This window comes from Apis laboriosa, unplaced genomic scaffold (assembly GCF_014066325.1).
Source record: "Apis laboriosa isolate Shangri-la unplaced genomic scaffold, ASM1406632v1 scaffold69_cov144, whole genome shotgun sequence".
In the NCBI taxonomy this organism is placed as follows: Eukaryota; Metazoa; Arthropoda; class Insecta; order Hymenoptera; family Apidae; genus Apis; species Apis laboriosa.
Genome location: NW_025224165.1, coordinates 639,295 through 660,682, shown reverse-complemented (window position 1 = coordinate 660,682; position 21,388 = coordinate 639,295). Strand labels below are relative to the sequence as shown.

The window sequence follows — 21,388 nt, the reverse complement described above, 5'->3', positions numbered from 1 at the left end:
TTCTCTATTATCATTTTCAAGTGATTTTTATTTTTGATACAGAATGGTCTCAGCATGATCGTAAATTGTATTCGTAATAGATTACTTTAATTATCGATAAATGAAGCTAATTTCGATAAAAGCGCACTGTTTAACGATGTTCTGGAATTAAATCAATGTGGTCAGATTCTTGATCTTAATATCTATGTTCAGTTACTCTCAAAGAAGAAATAAATTGAATTTTTAGTTCCAAGGAACAACTATAAGATAAAATTAAAGATATCTAATCTGTTTTTATTATTCTTTCACGTTCATGTTATAAAACGAAAATATTTTAGATATACTATATTGAAACCAAGTCTAAATTTCCATTAACTTTAGATTAAAATTTAATAATAATAATAATGTTGACTAGTTAAACTTGCTTTATTATCATGGAAAAGTTTGCTGATCTCTGATGCATGAAAAAATTGCAATTCCTGAAAGAGCAACCGTACGCGTTTCATGCAATCTTTTTGGACTCGATGAATGTAAGTTGCCGCCATTAACGAGTGTGTTTATTCAAACGAACGTGCTTTTCTTTAGCAGTAAATACGAACCGGGTTACGTAAATCGTGCAGAATAGTATGTGCTATACGAGGGACGATCCATATAACCTTAGAAACGATGCTTCCTCGTTTCCTGTAAATGTGAAACGCCAAGAAGGAAGACTTCTTGTTGTTTCATTTCTTTTGCATGAGAATAAAATACGAAAGAAGAAAGTTCCTTTATTATTTTACTATTGTTACTTCATAAAAGTTAAACGAAAATAATGAAATTTTTTTTTATTCTTCGTTTTGTTTTTTTCACAAAATTAGGACACTAAAAGAAATACATTAATCGTACATTAATTTTTTTTTTATTTTAAATAATAATAAGTAATAATAGATAAAATTATAGATTTTTTATTGTTTCAAATTTTCATGTATTTTATAAAAAAAGAACAACAAGGAATTAAAAAAAGAAAAAAAGGAAAAAAAAGACTTTTCATTTCATTTTACGATATTATAATAGATGTTCAAAAATTTATTTAATTTATTCAATTCTTCTTTTCTTCTTTTTTTTTGTTTTATTTATCATAAAAAATAAAAATTGAAAACTGTGTATATATATATATATATATATATAATAGTTATTTTCAAAAATTAAAAATAGAATTTTTAAATATTATATTATTCGTATTGTAAAATTGAATTATATAAGATTCGCATAATCTTTACAGAAATAAATTAATGTAACATGTTTTTGAAATGAAAAGTATGGATTAAAATGAAAAAAAGAGGAAGTGAATATAGTTCTCGAAACAAAATTGAAATTCAAATCAATAACGATTAATTAAAGCTTTTAATTAAATCTGATACACATTAAAGTTTTTCAGATGTTGCAAAGTGCACATATATGAAAAGTGTACTTCACAACAAATTTTAATCATATAGAAGCTATATATAGAATATTAAAAAAATTAAACTAATTTTAAAATTTAATAATTTAAAAGCAATTTATTCGAATGCAATAATGATTAAAAATTAATTTACTTATTTTGTAATAATTTATTTATTATATTTATTATTTATTATAATTATTTTGATCTATTTATTTTTTTAGATAAGTATAATAAGATAGTCATAGCTAGACAATTAAAAAAAGACATTTAAAGACATTCAGATAAATAAATTAACAATAAGAATATGTATTATGGATTGTCATTATATTTTTTGAAATATCTAATTTATAATAATAATGCAATATTTCATCTATATTTTCATTAAATTTAATATTTAAATCATAAAATTATATTAATAATCATTAAATCATAAAAATTTAATTTTAATATTTATTATTCTAAAAAATAAAAAATTTTTCTTTTACAAAAAAATCATCAAAAAAAAATAATATCTATATTTTTGTATCTGCCTTCTGAACTACTATAATTTTATTCTTGACTAAATCATTTTCTAGAACATCCAGAAACCTATATATACATTATGCATAAAAGTATCTTGAAAGAAAAACTTTAAAATATCGGAAAAGTAATATAAAAGGAAAAAATTGTAGAAAGAATATCGAATGAAAACAAATTATTATTCTCAATGTTTATTAATACTTTTTTTTCTTTATTGATATTTTACATCATAATTAAAACACATTTTATAAATTTCAAGAAGAATAATCCTTAAATAAAAATAAAATACATATTATCTCTCAATTATCACAAAGCAGATCTATAAATCAAAATTATGATAAATGCGATTCTCTGATACAAAAATACAATATTAGATATTGATTCACTTAAATATCTGCCAAACTGTTGTTGATACAAAAAAATGTTTCAAAAAATTTTTAGAAAATAAAAGTTTAATAATTTTAGAGATATAGTTTGATAAAATTAATTTTGTTTGTGAGTGAAGAATATTTTTTATATACATTATAATACAGAAAACATATGAAAAACAACTTTTTTTTTTAAATGAATACTTCTTGAATTAATAATAAATTAAATATAATATTATGTCTTTATAACTTTTGTATATCTTATAAAAAGACATAAAAAGTTATAAAGACATAATATAGTTGTAAAAACATAAAAAATTTCACTCAATTACGCAATAAAAAAAATTAAACATGCTAAATTGTGTCTTTCCTAAAATTATTAAATTTTTATTTAAAATATTTTTTTGTATCATCAATAATTGGACAGATATTCGAGAGAATCAATTTAAATAAATTATTTCATTTTGGAAACTTTGTATACACATTTTCAATTTTTTAAAAATCGTTAAATCAGTGATAAGCATTAATAGTTGGCATGTGATTCGTCTAAATAAAAATATTTTCTGAGGCCAAGAAGCTTACATTTCAATTTATTTTTTATTATTTTATAAAACAATCATATATATATACAGAAGTCAAAGAAATATTATTCAAGAAGTTATATAGATAAATAGCTAATCACGAGTACTTATACATTATCAATACTATTTTTTATCTTTTCTTCACTTTCCTATGCTTTTTTCCCATAATTTCTTTTTGTCATCGATGAATTAAATTCAAAAGCACTTTCAAGAAATTAGCGAATTCATTTATCGCTTTCAATGATGCAAGTTCTTTGACATGCTGCACCATAACTGTTGAAAAGATTTTTTTCATTATTCGTAGAAAAATTGGAAAATTGATAACGAAAATATTAGAAAATAATAATTAAAATTTATTTAATAAATGAAAAAGAAATCATTTTCTTTTATTAATTAACATCCTATAAAATAACTAAGACAGTGCAATAATATAGGAAAATGTTTTTTAGTAAATATTGTGATAATGAATATGTAACATATTGCTTACATAGATAATAAAATATGTAAACGAAAGATAACTTATGCAAAATACGAAATATAATATAAATAGGTAATCCGACAAATTAATTTAAAAAATTGAATTAATTAATTTTAAAAACATATTTAATAATATAATATGTATATATTTTTTCGCTTTTTTGAATAATTTAGCTAACTTTAAGTAGTAATTTTAACAAATGAAATATGACTTAAGAAATAAAACAAAAATTTACTTTTATTTGATTTTAAATTTATTCAAGAGTATGAAGATATATAATAAAGTACTTCTAAATAATTCAATTTATAGGAAAATATAAAAATTTGTTTCATACAACATTTTGCATTAAAAATATATGTACTTTTTATATGATACAGTTGTGCCATAGTTGTTTAAAAAATATTTGATTATATTACAAAATATTTTGATTATATTTCCAATTATTTAAAAAAAATTATTTATTCATGCAACAAATTATATCTTTATAAATAGTATTTCGAAATATTATTTAATGTTTCAAATATATTTTTATATAAATTGTTTTAAATATATATAAATAATTTAAAAATTTTTTTTAAATATTCTTATTGAAATTATTAAAATATAACGATAAATTTATGTTATGTAAGAAAAATCTATAAAATTATATATATCTGAGTAAAATCGTATAGTATATTTATTTTTATATGAATTAATTTAAAAAATTCTTTGAGCGTTGTACAATTGTTTCTTGAATTCATATTGATATTTGTCAACAATGTACATTTTAAAAAATTATAACGTTTATTATATTTTCAAGTGTTTTGATTTTCTATTCGGCTATTTTTAATTATACTATTTTGATAATTGATAAATATGAATTAATTATATTGGTAATATTTAATGATCTAACATCATATTTCAAAAATATTTTAATTATTTTTATTTTCACATTTAATTATAAATAGAAGATTATATTTTAACGTATATATATTCTAACATATTCATGCATATAAAATTAGCATACATTTATTCATATTAATAATAGCACTTCAAATTTAAAAGAATCTATAATAATTATAAAATATATATATAAAAAATAAAAATTGATGAAGAAAAAATTAAACCATATAACGAGAAGAAAGGAATATATAATAATGCAATGCAATGTATAACAATAATATTTTAACCATTATTCTTTTTTTATAATAACACAAAATAAAAAAATAAAATTAAAAAATTTCATTTTATTATTTAAAATAATAATAAAACAAAATTTTTATTTTTTTTAATTTTGTTCGATATTTAAAACTATATATATTAATATTAATATTGTTTTTCTCTAATCTGAATTAATGAATATATATCGAAAATAAAAATCGAAGTTCTTCTATTCTCCAGTTTTTATGTACATATACATTGTATCCAATTTGTTTAGAAAAATTAAAATTATTTTAAATTATTTACACTATTTTTCCTGATAATATTTGCAAATGTTATCATAATTTGCCAATTGATATATAATTATTTCGTGACTGATTTGTAACCAATCAAATAAACATTGATTAATTGATTAAAGTAAAAAAGCGAATTGATAACTATTACCTATATATATACAACCAGAAACAAAAATATTCGAATCTTATATTATAAAAAATTAATTAGAAATGTCAAGTTTATGAAATGTGAAATGGTATAATTAAGAAGTAAGAACAGAATTTTTTAGAAAATTTTTATATTTATATAAAATATATTTCATGAATAAAAATAAGAAAAATAATTAGGAACATTATATAAATGTAAGCTCATAAGTACTTTTAAAAAGTACTTTTAAAAAAAATTAAAAAATTATCATAAACATACAAAATGATTGATTTTTTATTCGATACAGAATAGGACTTGCTTATATTTATTCAAGTTACATAAATATATTTACTTTTGAGATCATTGTAGATCGGCAATGATTAAATTTTAATCTTTTATTTTCATATAAATATATCGAATTTTATGGTTCTATTTTATTAGAATAATATCATATTAGCGTGAAATATTATACATTGTGAAATATTATACAATTATATACTAAATGTAATTATATGTGGATCATTAATCATCCTAATAATTTATTTGCATTTACTATAATATTTGGTCAATAATCAATGAAATTACGTTCCATCATTTTGAATAAGTTTTAACATAAATATTTATTTTATTCTCATTTTAAAATACTTCAATTTGTCAGGAAATATTATTTAAAAAAATTCACTTTCGTACATTTTGTATTCCTTTCCACTTCAAAAAATTTATTGGCATTACATCATTTATTGGTATAGATTAATTATAAGCGAGTTATTATAATAAAATTTAAAATTTTATATAATATAAGAAAATAATATTCTTAAAATGCAATATTTAAAGAAACTAGAAAAAATATTTATGAAAAATTTAAGCTCGAAATTTTTTAAATTATTTGAGTTATAAATTTTGCAAATGTAAAATATGAATATAGTCCCATAAATAATTAAATAATTTATTATATAAGAAAATTAATGCAAAATAATACAATTATTAAAACTATTCAAATAAATATATCCTTTAATATTATATCTGAATCAAATACTGAATAATTCTTCTAATTAAAATTATTCAAAAGAATGCTTAATTGTTTCTACTATTCTTTTACTTATTACGAAAATCTTTTGAAAAATTTCTTAGTTTTTATGTTTTTTTATTTTTTTCTTGTATTGCTTTGCTTCGTTAATGGATGTAATTTAAAATAACGATATACATATACATAAACTTTCATTAACGAAATATAAACTGCTATTATGGTTTCTACGAAGTTTGCGAAATATCAAGAAAAAAATTTTTAGTTTACTTTTTCTTACATTTCTAGATCATAATAAATTATACAGTTATTAATTTATTTAAATGTAAAGTTATAATTTATTAATATATTTAGGTTATTCATGTATGTTTTTTATATGACAACTTTTTTATATATATTTAAAATTTGAAACTTCGTTCTGAAAATTAAAATTTAAATCAAATATAAAAAAATAAAAATGAAAAAACCAAAAAATTTATGTTATTTTTTGACTTTATTATTTTAAATATTGACTCCTTTATTTATAAGATTAAATTATTGAATATGCTATTTTGATTTATAATTTTAAAACGTAATTTTATTTTGTCTTTTTATAATTCATGTTTCATTGAAGAAATATTTTGTTATTAATAAACTAATCAATAATAAAATTTGATATTTAATAAAAAGCTTTTAATAGAAATCTTTCACATTCTCTTTTTGGAACATTGCTCATTTGAAGCTCTTATGAGCATCACTTATATTACAACAAAAAATATGTAAACAACAGCTCTTGATCTTTGAAAATGTTTTGAAAGTGTAAATTTATTATACTTATCAATAAAAGTTGTCTAAATTTTATTTATTAATCTGCTGATTCTTTCACTAAAATGTTTAAGTTTTAATATGATATATTCGAAATATTACATTTTGAGTAAAACCATTTTCATTTTAATCTTGCATATAATTCTTTTGCTAACAATAAGTATTATAAATTATAGTATTATAAAATGATATAAAAATATTTATATATATCATCATATAATAGATCTTAAATTAAATAATAGGTCTTATGATGCGTTTCGAAAATTAGATAAAATTTTATAAAAAATATATATAAATATATATATAAATATATGTATCTATAATATACAAATATATATAAATATTTTATAAAATTTTAACTAAAATATATATTCTTTGTAAGAAATTCAAAAAATAAAATATTTTCAATATTAGATATAACATTAAATTATAATTTCTAAAAAATTATAACAATTTATAAAAAATTATATATGAATTATAATTTCATTATTTTTTTATTATTATATTATTTATTATTATTATATTATTTAATTATTATATATTATTATATATTATTTATTATTATTACATACATTATTATTATATTACATTTATTATTATATATTATTTAATATTACTGATATAAGAATAGAATTTAAAATTTTCTGTAAAAATACTTAATAGTAATACAGTTTATAATTCATCATTCATAGTATTTATTAGGCAAACTAAACTATATATAATATAAGAGTAATGAATTTAAACATAAAATCTTATATTATTAATTTAAATTTCAAATGGCTAATAACAATATAGTTTATATTCACACATATAATGCAATAGTAGAAACATACATAGTTATTTCTGTACGCTACTGATTGATGTTATCATAAATTTCACAACGTTACTTGTTTCCACCTGCTCCTCTACACTCGTTACTTGTCGGCGCATTTATCAGACTTAAGAAGCATTTCCAGGCTCATTGCAAGACATGTTCTATTTCGGCAAATCTGTTTAAATTTGTTAGTTAGATGGATTCTCGTCTTGAGAAATTTCAAACTTAGAATTGGAAATTTATTTGAAATCTTTATTATTGAAAGAACAAAAAATAATTAAAGCGATCTTTTAACATGCAAATTTCAATAGAAATATATTTATATTTCTCAATTGAATTTAGTTCAATTTTGTTTTGTTTTAATAAATTAAAATATATATTTTAGAATATTTTTTATAATATTCTGATATAATAAAATTTTTTTATTGAAATAAAATCGATAAAATTGTATTGTATTATTTAAATGTATATGTATTATTTAAATAGTTTTATTTACTTAAAATTATTTAAATATTTAATTATAATAATTAAATAATATTTAATTAATATTAATTATAATAATTAAATAATATTTAATTAATATTAATTATAATAATTTATATTAAAATATAAATATTAATATAATAATATTTAATAATAATTATATTTAATTATAAAATAATTATTCAAAATTAAAACTAAATAAAATAAATAAAGTAAGTAAATATAATTATTTTTCAATTTTGTAATTATATAATATAAGTGTTGTAATATAAAACAAAAATTTTACAAAGAAAGAAGAAAAAAAGAATAATAAGTAAAAAGAAAGGAAGAATTCATTTTGTTCAAGACTTACATGATTGGAGTTATCAGTATGATTACTCAATAAACTTGTAAATACTTTCAATATTGAGATACAGTGGATATAATAAAGGCCATAAAAATATGTTGAAAAGAATTATTAGTTGAAAACACAGAGGAAAAAGAGAGAGAGAGAGAGAGAGAGAGAGAGAGACGGACAGACAGACAGACAGAGACAGAGAGATAGAGAGAGAGAGAGAGAGAGACTTTGAGGAAATTTGGAAAAATAAAAGAATCTGTTGAATATTTTAAAAAATAACATACACAAAGAAATTTAAATTAATTTTATAATCAATTTTAATTAATTATCCTTTTGAGAAAATATTTGATTGTAATGCTCGAATATAAAAAATAATGCAAAGTATATTAGCTTTCTACTCGCGTTTCTACTCTCATTACGTAGAAAATCATTTTTGCATATTACTCTATATTACAGAGCGTTTGCATTTCATGCTCGGAAATGAGCTTTTGAAATAACGATGAAGATATGATTACAATGTATTTTTTAGATTATGTTGTACTTCAACTTTGTGTTTCACATTATTTCGTAATTTGAAATTGCATGATGCTATTTGTGTTTGAATTTGCAATTATGGCTAGCATAATTTTATTTTATAATTAAAAATTATTATACAATTCTGTTCGCGCATGATAACGAGACTTTGTTTTCTGAATTTTAATAAAACTCTAAGTAATACTACTATAAAATAAATATTTTACATAAAAATTAAGGAATTATCGTAAATATAGTTTTGCTACATACCGTTGATGCAGCTTTTACACAAATTTTTACATATAATTACATATAATATAATAAATAAATTGAATTTTTCAAATTAAATTCATGTATCATAATTGTGCATAATTGATTAATTTTTAATTACTTGTTTTTCACGCAAAATTAATTTTACAAAACATATTTTAAAACATTTTTTATTTTATATATATAAATAAACTTTTTTTGCATATAAAATTGATAATATAAAAAAAAATTGATAATTTGATTTACATAAGTTTTTTTTAAATCATTTTAATAAATTATAATATTAACATATTATCGTATTATATTAAATTTCAAAATATATACAATTAATACATATAATTTCTCATAATAAGTAAGTAAAAATAAAGAAAAAAATGAAAGAGTAAATACAAGTTTTACATTTTTGAAAAAACAAAAAAATAATTTAATTTTTTAAATGAAATTCTGTATATTTTTTTATGAAAGCGTGTGTAACATTATTTCATTCATGTGTTAAACAATTATTTTTCAAATTTGATAAAATAAAAAAAATATTTTAAATATTTTGTATTAATGACAAGTATTTATTTTTAATATGATTTAGTATATTTGATATGATTTTCGATATTTTTTGTAATAATTTATTGTTACAATATTTACATATTTCTATTTCTAACAATTTAATTTTCATAGATGTCATATTATACTTTTTGTTTTTCAATTTATTACATCTTTTATTTCATTTTTCTTTTTTATCTACTTTTTTTTCTATTGAATATTTTAATATTATATCAAATATATATCATAATAATAGACAAACAAAAATTATCCTGAACAAATAAAAAAAATAATTAAATATCAAAATATCTTGTGATTAATAAGAAAATGGTTTATGTCTAAAATATAATATATAAATATATAATATTTATGTCTAAAACTTTATTGAATAAATGAAGTTAAATAATTATTGAAAAACTTCAAGAAAAAGGAGAGAAATCTAATAGGAGAAGAAAAACTATAGTGGATAACAATAAAAAAATAAGTCATACTAAATTGTATCACATAAAATTGAAAGCATATTAATGCAAAATAATAAAAATACTTCTTTTTATAATTTTTGATCTTGTAGGATTTTAAAGATCATTATGTCAAACAAAAATGAAGAATTCATTACATATACTTTTATAAAACATAAAAAAGAATCTTTAATATTTAAAAAATTAAATTAAATTCGTTTCACTAAAAATATTGAAAATCTAATTCAATAAAAATCAATGCATTATTATGTTGATCAAAGAAAATTAAAACTTTTTTTTCCTTCATTTTTTTCTTATATTATTTATTAATTCTTTAATTCTTATATTATTACTATTATTATTATTATATAAAAATATTATTATATAATTATATAAAATAAATTATATAATAATTAATAATCATGCAAATATCCTGTATATTTATATTATAAAAATAAATAAAATATTAAATGTTCAATAAAAATATATAATATTTAAGAAAAATTAATTATATTTTTAAAATCGCATATAATTACATAAATTTAACATTTTATAATAATAAATAATCCTGAATATTTTTAATCTCATTATTTATAGCATTTTTTAATTTTTAAACGAAACGAAATTAAAATTGCAAAATTTTATATCATTTGCTTCTGGCATATTTCTCATATCATTGATGCAGTTTTTATTCAGTTACTTTTTCATTTTTATTTAGATGCATATTTAAATAGTATTTATGATCGTGAAGTTAGCGTACGTTCGCGGCTCTGGGGATTTCTCAAAGATGTATCCAATGGCGTCACTATAAAGCGATAAACCAGGAAAGAAGAAAAGAAAAAGAAATAGAGAACGCTTTTCCTTCACGGAAAATGAACCAGCTGTCCCAGATTCAATCTCTAAAGGAACAAGACGAATTCCCACGAGTTTCCAAATGTAGGACAGTGAAATGTCGCGCGAGCAGAACAATTGTTTTTAAGGATTTCGAATTTGTTTCGAGACGACGAGTTCACCAAAGTACAGTTTCAAAGTAATCTAACTATGTTTCGTTTTCAATTTTCCATTCAATTTGCGTTTAACCTATGAAATACTTCAAATGTAATTATTATTTTAATATAAAATTCTGATGTAATAATTATATTTATTTATTTTATTATCTACGAGAATTTAATACAAAAAATTTCTGATTTTAATTTCAAATAAGTAAAAATAAATACATACAAAAAATATTAAAAATTATTCCTTAATATCTGCGAAATTGAATTTTTTTGTCGGAAAGAGTAAACGATCATCAAAAAATATATATAATCGAAAAAAATTATTAATTTAATAATTTCTATCACATTTTATAAATATGTTGAGTCGAAAAATATTAACAAATATTTAAAAAAATTTGAATTTATTGAATAATAATATATTGAATAATAAAATTTAACAAAATGTCAATATAAAAATTTCATTGAGAGTTCATTCGAAAAGTAAGAATTAAATAATTTTATATCAAAAAATAATCAAAAATATAGAATAGAATTTTTTCATTTGAAATTTTATTTTCAAGAAAATTGATTTTTTCAATAAATCTGCATACAGATTACTTAACATTAAACTTTTTCTATTTTTTTCTATTTCTCTATTTACATAATACATATATTAATACAAATCGGTATTTACATAACATTGCTTAATATCTTTTAGTTTTGTCTTTTGATTTGATTACCAATTTTTATTAATTCATAACAATAATGTATAAAAATGTATAAATAAAGTAAGTATATCTTAAAAATCATATGTCTTGTTTTCACTAATAAATAACCAATAGATAGAAATAGATAATAGAATATTGACAAAAAATTAATATTATTTATGATATTATAAATCATTTAATAATATAATGCATTCTATAAATCACATATAGTTTATATTGAAACTTGTTCAATATCGATATAAATAAAATATCATAATCAAAAAATATTGGTTTTCTCATAAATAAAAAAAAAATTTATTTTATATTTCCGATTTATTTTTCATCTAAAATAAATCTTTGTTATTGATTATATTATTGTATTATTGGAATATACAATATATATATAATTAAATTATATTAACTTAATTTAAATTATATTAACAAATATTAACAATTTTTGACAATATGTAATGGAATTAAATAAAAGAAAGTATATTTCTAACTAAAATTATTCATGTTATCTAATGTTATTTAATATTATCCATATTTTAAAAATTAACATGACATAATTATTTCGATAACAATTTATTTAATCCTTTACCAAAATTATCAATATATATAAAGATACAGGAAACATGTGAACATATAACAATATTAAGGAATATTAATAATTATAAATTATGATATTAAAAATTAAGTCAATGTGATAATATTTGCAATAAAATAAATTTGATAATTATAATTTACTTTTTTTCAGAATTTTTATTCAACATAAATATTTAAAAGTTTCTAATATAAGTTTATAATATTGTTTTAAGAATTTAATTCATAGAAAAATATGAGAAAATTGATTAAACTCTGTTCCAGAAAGAAAATCCAGAAGATCGGATATTAAAAAATGATAAAATTACAGATGCACTTTAAAAATATTATTGAATATGCTAATATAAATTGAGTAATAAATTGAATTTTAAGCGATTGAACTTTTATATGGCATTCAAAATACATGCAATAAATTTTCTAATCCTAGAGCTTATTAAAGATAAATTAAATTGAATTCTTTGATTCATTTATTAATTTTGTTTATAATATAATTACATATTTCTTTTAAATATATATCGTTTAAAATTAAAATATTCATTTATCAATTATTATTTTTAAAATAAATATCTATTATTTTTTAAATCAAAACGATATTATTATGAAAAAAATAATATTTGTTTATTAAAATAGATTTACTAAAATTGTGTATTAAAGATTTAATTATAATTTAATTATAATTTCTCTTATATTTATTTTTTTATTTATCTTCCATAAATATTAATTTATTGGATTATTATAATTATATATATTAATTTTATTATATCAATTATTATGAATATTAATTTATCGGATTATTAATAGAAAAAATGTAAAAAGAGAAAAAAAAAATTAATAAAGAAAAAATATAATAAAGATAAAAATATTTTATGCATGTCAATATATTTATAAAATATCTTTAATCGATTTTAAAAGACAAAACGAACACAAAATTTTATATATAAATATTTATATATAATAATTATATATATAAATAAAAATGATAAGACTTATTTATTAAGATATTCAAGTTATGAAATAAGATAAAGATAAAATTAAACAGCACTATTGTATTATATTTTGCCTAATCTAATATAATCTAATATAAATTTAATAATAATAAATAATAATTTAATAAATAAGCCATATTTTTGTATATTAAATTTTATGTTTAAAATCTCTGAAATCGATTTTCCATTCAGATATTTTACAAAAGTATTAACATCTTAAAATTATTTTAAAATTAATATAATAATGAAGATTTGAACATACAGATTTGAAAAATATATTTCCATATCATCCAAATTTATTAATTTATCAATTTATTTTTTGTCTTTGATGTTCACATATGATTTTATTAATTTCAATTCTAACTGATGAATGCAGAAAGCTAAGTTAATTGTACTTTCAAATCAGTGAAATATTGTTATGAAATCGATCGAAGCTAGAAGTAGCTTAAATCGATTACGAGATTTAAATACATATACATTTGAGGGAAAAGAAACGGACCAATTGAAACTAAAAAAATTTTATTACATCGAATGAACAATTTTAATGAACAACGAATCAACTATGGTATCAGAAACTGAATTTCAGCATTGTTTGTGATAGAACAGTGTTTCATTGTGAAACTTAATTATATTTTTATTTTCGCGAAAATGAATGATTGACTCAATTTACACGAAACATTGTCTATTGATGTGAATATAATCAATTATCATTCAAATAAAAATGATATTGATGATTTCTAAATTAATAAAAAATCAATAAAATACGTAAAAATAGATGATCTTTTAAACTTATTCCAATGATGAAAATATATCAAATTTTTTTAATTTCTCATGATAAAAAGAATACTCAATTCGAAAGTTTATCGTAATTAGAAATAGTTAAGACAAATAGTTAAGACAAAAAAATAAGAGATTTGAAAGCTTTAAGTGATCGAGGATTTTCGAGGATTTAATTATAATAAATATAATAAATAAAAAAAATGTACACATTTGAGTCTTTATAAATTTATGTAAAAGTTGCTATACAATATAAATAATCCTATAAATTATTTATCAATCGAAAAACATTATATTTTATATTCTTAGAATTATTTATAAATGTATTATACATAATTAATTATAAATAATTATAAATATATTATAAATTATTTATAAGAATGAGAAATATAGAAAAATTATCTGAAATTATTATTACTATTCTAAAATTTAATTAAAACATTTTGTTACAGAATTTTAAATTGGAAAAGAAACTTTCCTTTTATTTTCAATTCCAAAAAAGAAAACACAATTCGTTGACTTTGACAAATTATATATCCTATATTAGACTTATATTAACAGTGATACATCATAACAAGTTTTTCTCATTTGCAATTAACTCTTTTCAATTATTTATGGAGAAACAACGGATTAATTACTTTCATTGAAAAATCAAAGTTGAATATACATTTCCTCGATATAATTCTTTTGAAAATAAAGATTGAACATGGAAATTGAATCTGGAAATAAATTTGTTTTTACATTTAATTTTTCCATTTAATTTTATATTTAACATTTGTTATTATCTAACAGCAATTAATATTGTTAATAATATTATTAAATTATTATTAATATTATTAATAATATTATAATAATAATATTAATATATTAATATAATAATAATATTAATAATATTACATTATTATATTATTTATTATATTATTAATAACTTATATTATTAACTACTTATTAATAACTTAACTTAATACATAATGAAATTTTATGACAATTGTTATAAATTCCAATATAAATTGATTTTCATAATCAACAAATATTTTTAAAAAAACTACAATATAAAGGAACACACGATATCTGCAAGTTTTAAATATTGAAAATATTTTCTTCGTTATAGAATAAAAATGAAATATCTTATCGCGTAATGTGTCAAAACAAGCATGTTGAATAATTATTGGATAAAATTATTGGTGAATTCAATAAATGAACTAATTAATTATTATTCAGATATGAATAATATCATTCATTCTAACTGAAATTGACTTTAAAGTTTTAGTTCATATGGACTATTTTAATTCTATAAAGCGATTTTGAAACCGTTCTATATCGGTTACATGTATACCGATTTTACCATTCTATTTTTCTGTTTTTCTTTTGTTCTTTTTAGTAACCTGATGCTAAATAAAGTTTGTTTATTTGTTATGTCAAATAAAGAGACATATTTTATAATTATAAATAAATGAATAAAAATAACTTTAAAATTAACGGAATATAAATTTATTATTATTATTAAATTTAATTTTTATTATTAATTATTATTATTATTATTATTATTAAATTTAATTATATTAATTCATACAATAATGCTAATAGTCATAATTTAAGTTTATTTTGCAGATTCGAATTTACTTTATATAATATATAATATTTTATTTATTTGAATAATAACAATTGCATAAAATGTTTAGCAATAGCAAAATTTATTATTAAATAAATAAACAATTGATGATTTTAATATGTGATTGTGATTTAATCGATATGCAATGAATACAAAATTGTATTTATACAATATAGAATTAATATAGAACTGTTTCAAAATTGATTTGCATATACAATAAAAAATATAAGTGAACCAATACTCAATGAAAAATTGTCAATATTTCAAAGTACATATAATTAGGCAATATTATCATATTATCTCGTTAAAAAAAATTTGTACAATAATTCTCAATTCGTTTTAGAATATGAAATTTCTATTTTCACAATTCTAATTTCATTATATAATAACAATTTTTCTAACCAAGTTATTGAACATTGAATATATTTGAAAATGAGAATTTAATTTTTTTTTAATTTTCACTTCACATTTAATTATATTAAAAATTCAATAACTTGTTAAAAAAGAATCATTCAACAAAAATCATTAGATAAAGAGATATAAAAAGAGATTTCAGTCTTTAAATCTATTGAATTTAATATTAAAAAAAATTTTTTACGATTTTTACAACCGAAAATTTTTTAAATTTTTAAGCAGAAAAATATTTTTATTTTTCTATTTATTATAGAATATAAAAATATATTTAAAAAAATTAAAATGAAAAAAGAAATGAAATGATTATAGAAGTAAAAGCTTTAGTAAGTAAAATTATTCAAGCTGATTGTTATTGATCTTAATATTATTGATTCATAACTTATGTTAGTATTCTTTTTTCTTAAGTAAAATTGAGTATTTTCAACATCAAATCATGATAAATATAGATATATCTTTCACAATATTGAACTTGTTATTGAGTTCCTAAATAATTCTCTTTAAACATTCAGATAGAATACAATTGAATATAACCATCTGAAATTCAAAATATATACAAGCATTGTATTTACAGTCACGAAAGATATTACAATTCAAATATTATAGTTATAATTATAGCGTAGTTAAAGTAACATTGTAGCAACATTCTCTAGAAATATTTTAGTAAAAAGTTTGATATGCTTTTTATGTTCGGTGAATACCAAAAAAATGCATGTAAAGCTACAATTCCTAATGCTACAACATATTCAAAGAGACATCATTTCTGTTTTAAAAAATATTTAATAATATTGAAACATCTTTACAATCTCATAGAAGTATTCACAAAGAAAATTGAAATAAAAAACATATAGTTATAAATAACTACAATGCTACTGTAATTTTAGCATATATAACAAAAAAATTTCCGTATTTCCATTTATTATTACTATTAATATTAACTTAAGTTAATTACAAAGAAATATATTTACAATCAAAATAAGTATAATGCAAAACTTACATATAATAAATAGACATTGTCATTTAAATTGTATAACATAGTTGGATGAATATGCAACATAAACAGGATGATAAAAAAAATTCAATACGTATAAGACTTCATGATAACTATTATTTTTAAACAATTTCCATTTATTTTATTATGGAAATGGTAAATTGTTTAAATTTTATTATTACTAAATATTAATTTAATTATTACTAAGAGAAACAGGTTTAAATAATAAAAATTGATTAGAAAGTTAATAAATTAAAGATTTATGAAAAGCTTATTTATAGAAATTATATTGATTTGACATTTTTTATTTCTCTTATTAAATACTATAAATCTTATAATTATAAAACATTTCTTTTTTATTATTCTATATATTCATGCCTATGTTAATGTTAGAAGTCAATGGAAAATTGTATGTATTATTAGGTATATATATGTGTATCGAATGCTTTTTCGACTGAAATATATATTTGTGTATATAAAAGCTATACTTGTAACTGCGGATATATTTTCTTAGCAATAAGCAGACTATGCTGTATACGTGTGTATATAAAAATTAAATCTCTCACAATGTTATAATATATTATCAGATCCAACGATTAAAGCACGATACATAGCTACAAAAAAAACTATCTATTTTTATATTTCGTGAACAAAGTACGATATGTTCGCAACAAATACTATTAGGTCTTTTTAACATTAGATTTACGAAACCCGTCAATTTGATGGGTTTTCGATTTTATGCTTAAGAATTCTGAATATGCAAATATTATTCTTTAAACATTATATATTGATTTTTAATGATATAATGCACCAAATATATTTCTATTCGTTTTCTCTGAAACATTTATATTTTATTATTTCTAGATGTTATATACCTATTTTTACGAAAATCTGTCAATTTGATAATTTATTTAATTTATATAGATAATTAATTAATTATAATAATTAATTAATTTAGAGTTAATTTATAGGGTTAATAAATCAATTATTGAGAAATAACAAAAATGAAATAACAATGAATAAAAAAAGTAACACTAAGCAAATGACGACTGTTTAGCAATAAATATATAATCAAACAAGTTGTTTATAATTGTAATATAATAACAAATAATCCCTTCAACGATGAATTTTGCAGAAAAAAGAAATAATTTTTATAAGTGAATTTGTCTTATTATTTTATATAAAACAAATAGATTTATGTGAGAAATAATTTCAACAGTGCATTTTGTAAAAAAAAAAAATAAGTACTATTTGGAAGCTTAGCAAAAATTTATTTTCGTAAGTAAAGATTTGAATTTTTCAAGATATTTTCAAAACTTATCTAAAAAAATATATTTTTTTATGTTTATATTATTATGAACAAGTCTTCAAAAGACATAAAATTGAATAAAAAAAGAATAATAAAAAGAATAACCAGCATAAATGAAGACCAATCTAGATTGGATTCTGATATAAACAAATTATGCGAAAGCGAGAAAGAATTTGACAATATAAGCGAAAATAAAGATTCTGACGACAATGGAAATGAAAATTATTACAATATATATATGTAAAAGAAAAAGAATGCGTATTATTTCAAATATTGAAAGCGAAAGTGAAATAAAAGATACTGATAATGAAGAAAATACTGTGAAAGCAGGATCCCCTAGATAATCTCTTTATGTGTTTTATAATTGTTTTTAGATTTGGTAGCCATCAATGCCTGGATTATTATACAAAGAGCCCATTAGAATAAAATTCGAAAGAATTTTCTCTTTCAATTAACTGAACAATTGAGCAGTAACCAACGAAACATTTACGAACGTTTCAAGAACGTTTCACGACGAACAAAATACTAGTTTCAATTCAGTATCTGGGATCTAACTATATTTGCATTAAATCTAACAAGTATGTATGCGGAAAGTATATATTCAAGATAGAGTTTACATGTAAAAAATGTATTGAAGACAACAGTATATAAAACACTAAATAAAAATCTATAGATTTTAAATAAATAATTTACAAAAAAAATTGCATTTTAATATACCCATCAAAAAACAGATTTCAGTAAAAAAAAGGTATATAGATAATGTCCGTAAATCTAGTATTAATAAGGGCTCGTATCCTCAAAAATCTATTCCAAGTTCAATTGAGAAAATTATGGAAGATGATAATATTACGGTCATTGTCTGATTTATATGCAATAAAGTTAAAATTCCTCAAACTCAAGCTAAAATTATAATAAAATATAATATATAATAAAATTGCTCGAATTGAGCTGGTGATCAGTATCATATAAAAATATTAAGATGATAATCAGGAATTATATATATATATCATATCGTATATGTATTATATATTTCCTCGAATTAGAATGATGTTTATTGCTATTGAGTTAGTCGTGTTGGAGTATGCCACTCTTGGGATTGAGTTGCGCCCCAGCCAAACTGAAGTATCAAAATATATAATTAAATGTCGACTAATTCTTCTCAAAAATGATAGTCTTTTTAGGCAATATCATTCCTTATTTAGGCTTAATGGTCGGCAACCGATAATAATAGAAAAAGTTTCCATGCGAAGAATTTCTCCAAATACATTAGTCATAAATCTCGCAAGCAATAAGTACGCAATATATATAGTATGTATACAATATGTAGATATATATAATATATATATATAGAAGAATTATTAATAATCAACAATTGAAAACATTTGAAAAATTAATAAGAGCAATTAATCATTTATTGAAATGTTGAGTTAATGGGATAAATTTTTTAACCAACAAATTTTTAATACATAAATAAAATAATCAAGATAAAATAAAATATTATTTTAATATATTATATTATGTAGAATTTAATTTTAATATTATAAAAACTTAATTAAAAATTAAATTAGAATAAATATAAAAATTAAAAATTAACAAATCTATTCATTATTTGTAATTTATTAAAGTGTATTGATTTTTCATTAATTAATGAACGACAAGACATGAGGAATTTTATAGCGATAAAATATCGAGAAATTATCTTTGAATTGAAATTGAGAACGATAAATCTTTAAACTAGATAATTAAATTGATATAAGTAAAATATCTTGCATTAGATAGAATTATAGAAAAAATGCATATAAAGTATGTATTTTTGATTATCTACAATTTTTTTTCTTAAATGCCTTAAATTTGAATTAAATATTTATAATGAATACAATGTATAATTGTTCTCGAATAATAATTTCATTCGAGTATCAAAATTGTAATACATTGTCGTATAATACATTGTAACTAAATATATTTATTATTTATGTATAGAATATGAAAATCCAAAAATGAGAAATAATAATTAACTGATAATTCCTGAGATAAAAAAATCAAATAATATTTTTTTTTTAAATTTTCGTTACGAATTATTTAAAAAATTACCCAGCTAATCAACTAATAATAATAAGCTATAGCAGTAATGTTGAATATGTATTCATTGATCAAACTTGACAAATAAGTTCAAGTAATATGTTTATATTATTGTATATATGTAAGTATATATATAAAAGTATATATACAAAAGTATATATGTAAACAAGAATATATAGAACAAATATATATCAAAATAATATATTGAATATAAAAAATATTCTTTTATTGAAAAAAATAAAAATAAAAAAATAAAAAATTATTTTTAATATAGAAATTATTATTATATTGTTAAAATATAATAAAATTTTCTACTAAAAAAGCAAATAATTTCTCTACAATTTTAATTATATACCATTTTAATTATATACTATTGTGACTTATGTGCACTATTAAATTTCATATATTTTATTCGTGTTCGATTCGATACTAAATTTTAAAATTAGATTTTAATTTAGGTTAAAATTTAAATTTAGCTAAATTAATTGATTTTTTGTGTTTTATTATTCGGAATAATATCAATATTGTATATTAAATTAATTTTCATAATAAATATTTTTATTAATAAATCAATTTTAATGATGTTTAATATTTATATAATAATTATTTCTTAAATTAAACATTTAATATTTATTATTAATTAACATTTATATATTCATAATCAGAGGCATTTTTACAAGACACAAAAAAACCTCATTAGATATAGAAAAATCAAAGATCTCTTGAATGTTAATATCTTATATATTAGTAAAATTTATTTAACTCAACATCATTGTAAATAAACT

General features: G+C 18.5%; 1 protein-coding gene across 1 annotated transcript in view; it reads right to left on the bottom strand.

Annotated features, from left to right (window-relative positions):
* LOC122719029 (basement membrane-specific heparan sulfate proteoglycan core protein-like) overlaps positions 1 to 21,388 on the bottom strand; it is a 310,786-nt gene that overhangs the window by 123,987 nt on the left and 165,411 nt on the right. The window lies entirely within an intron of this gene.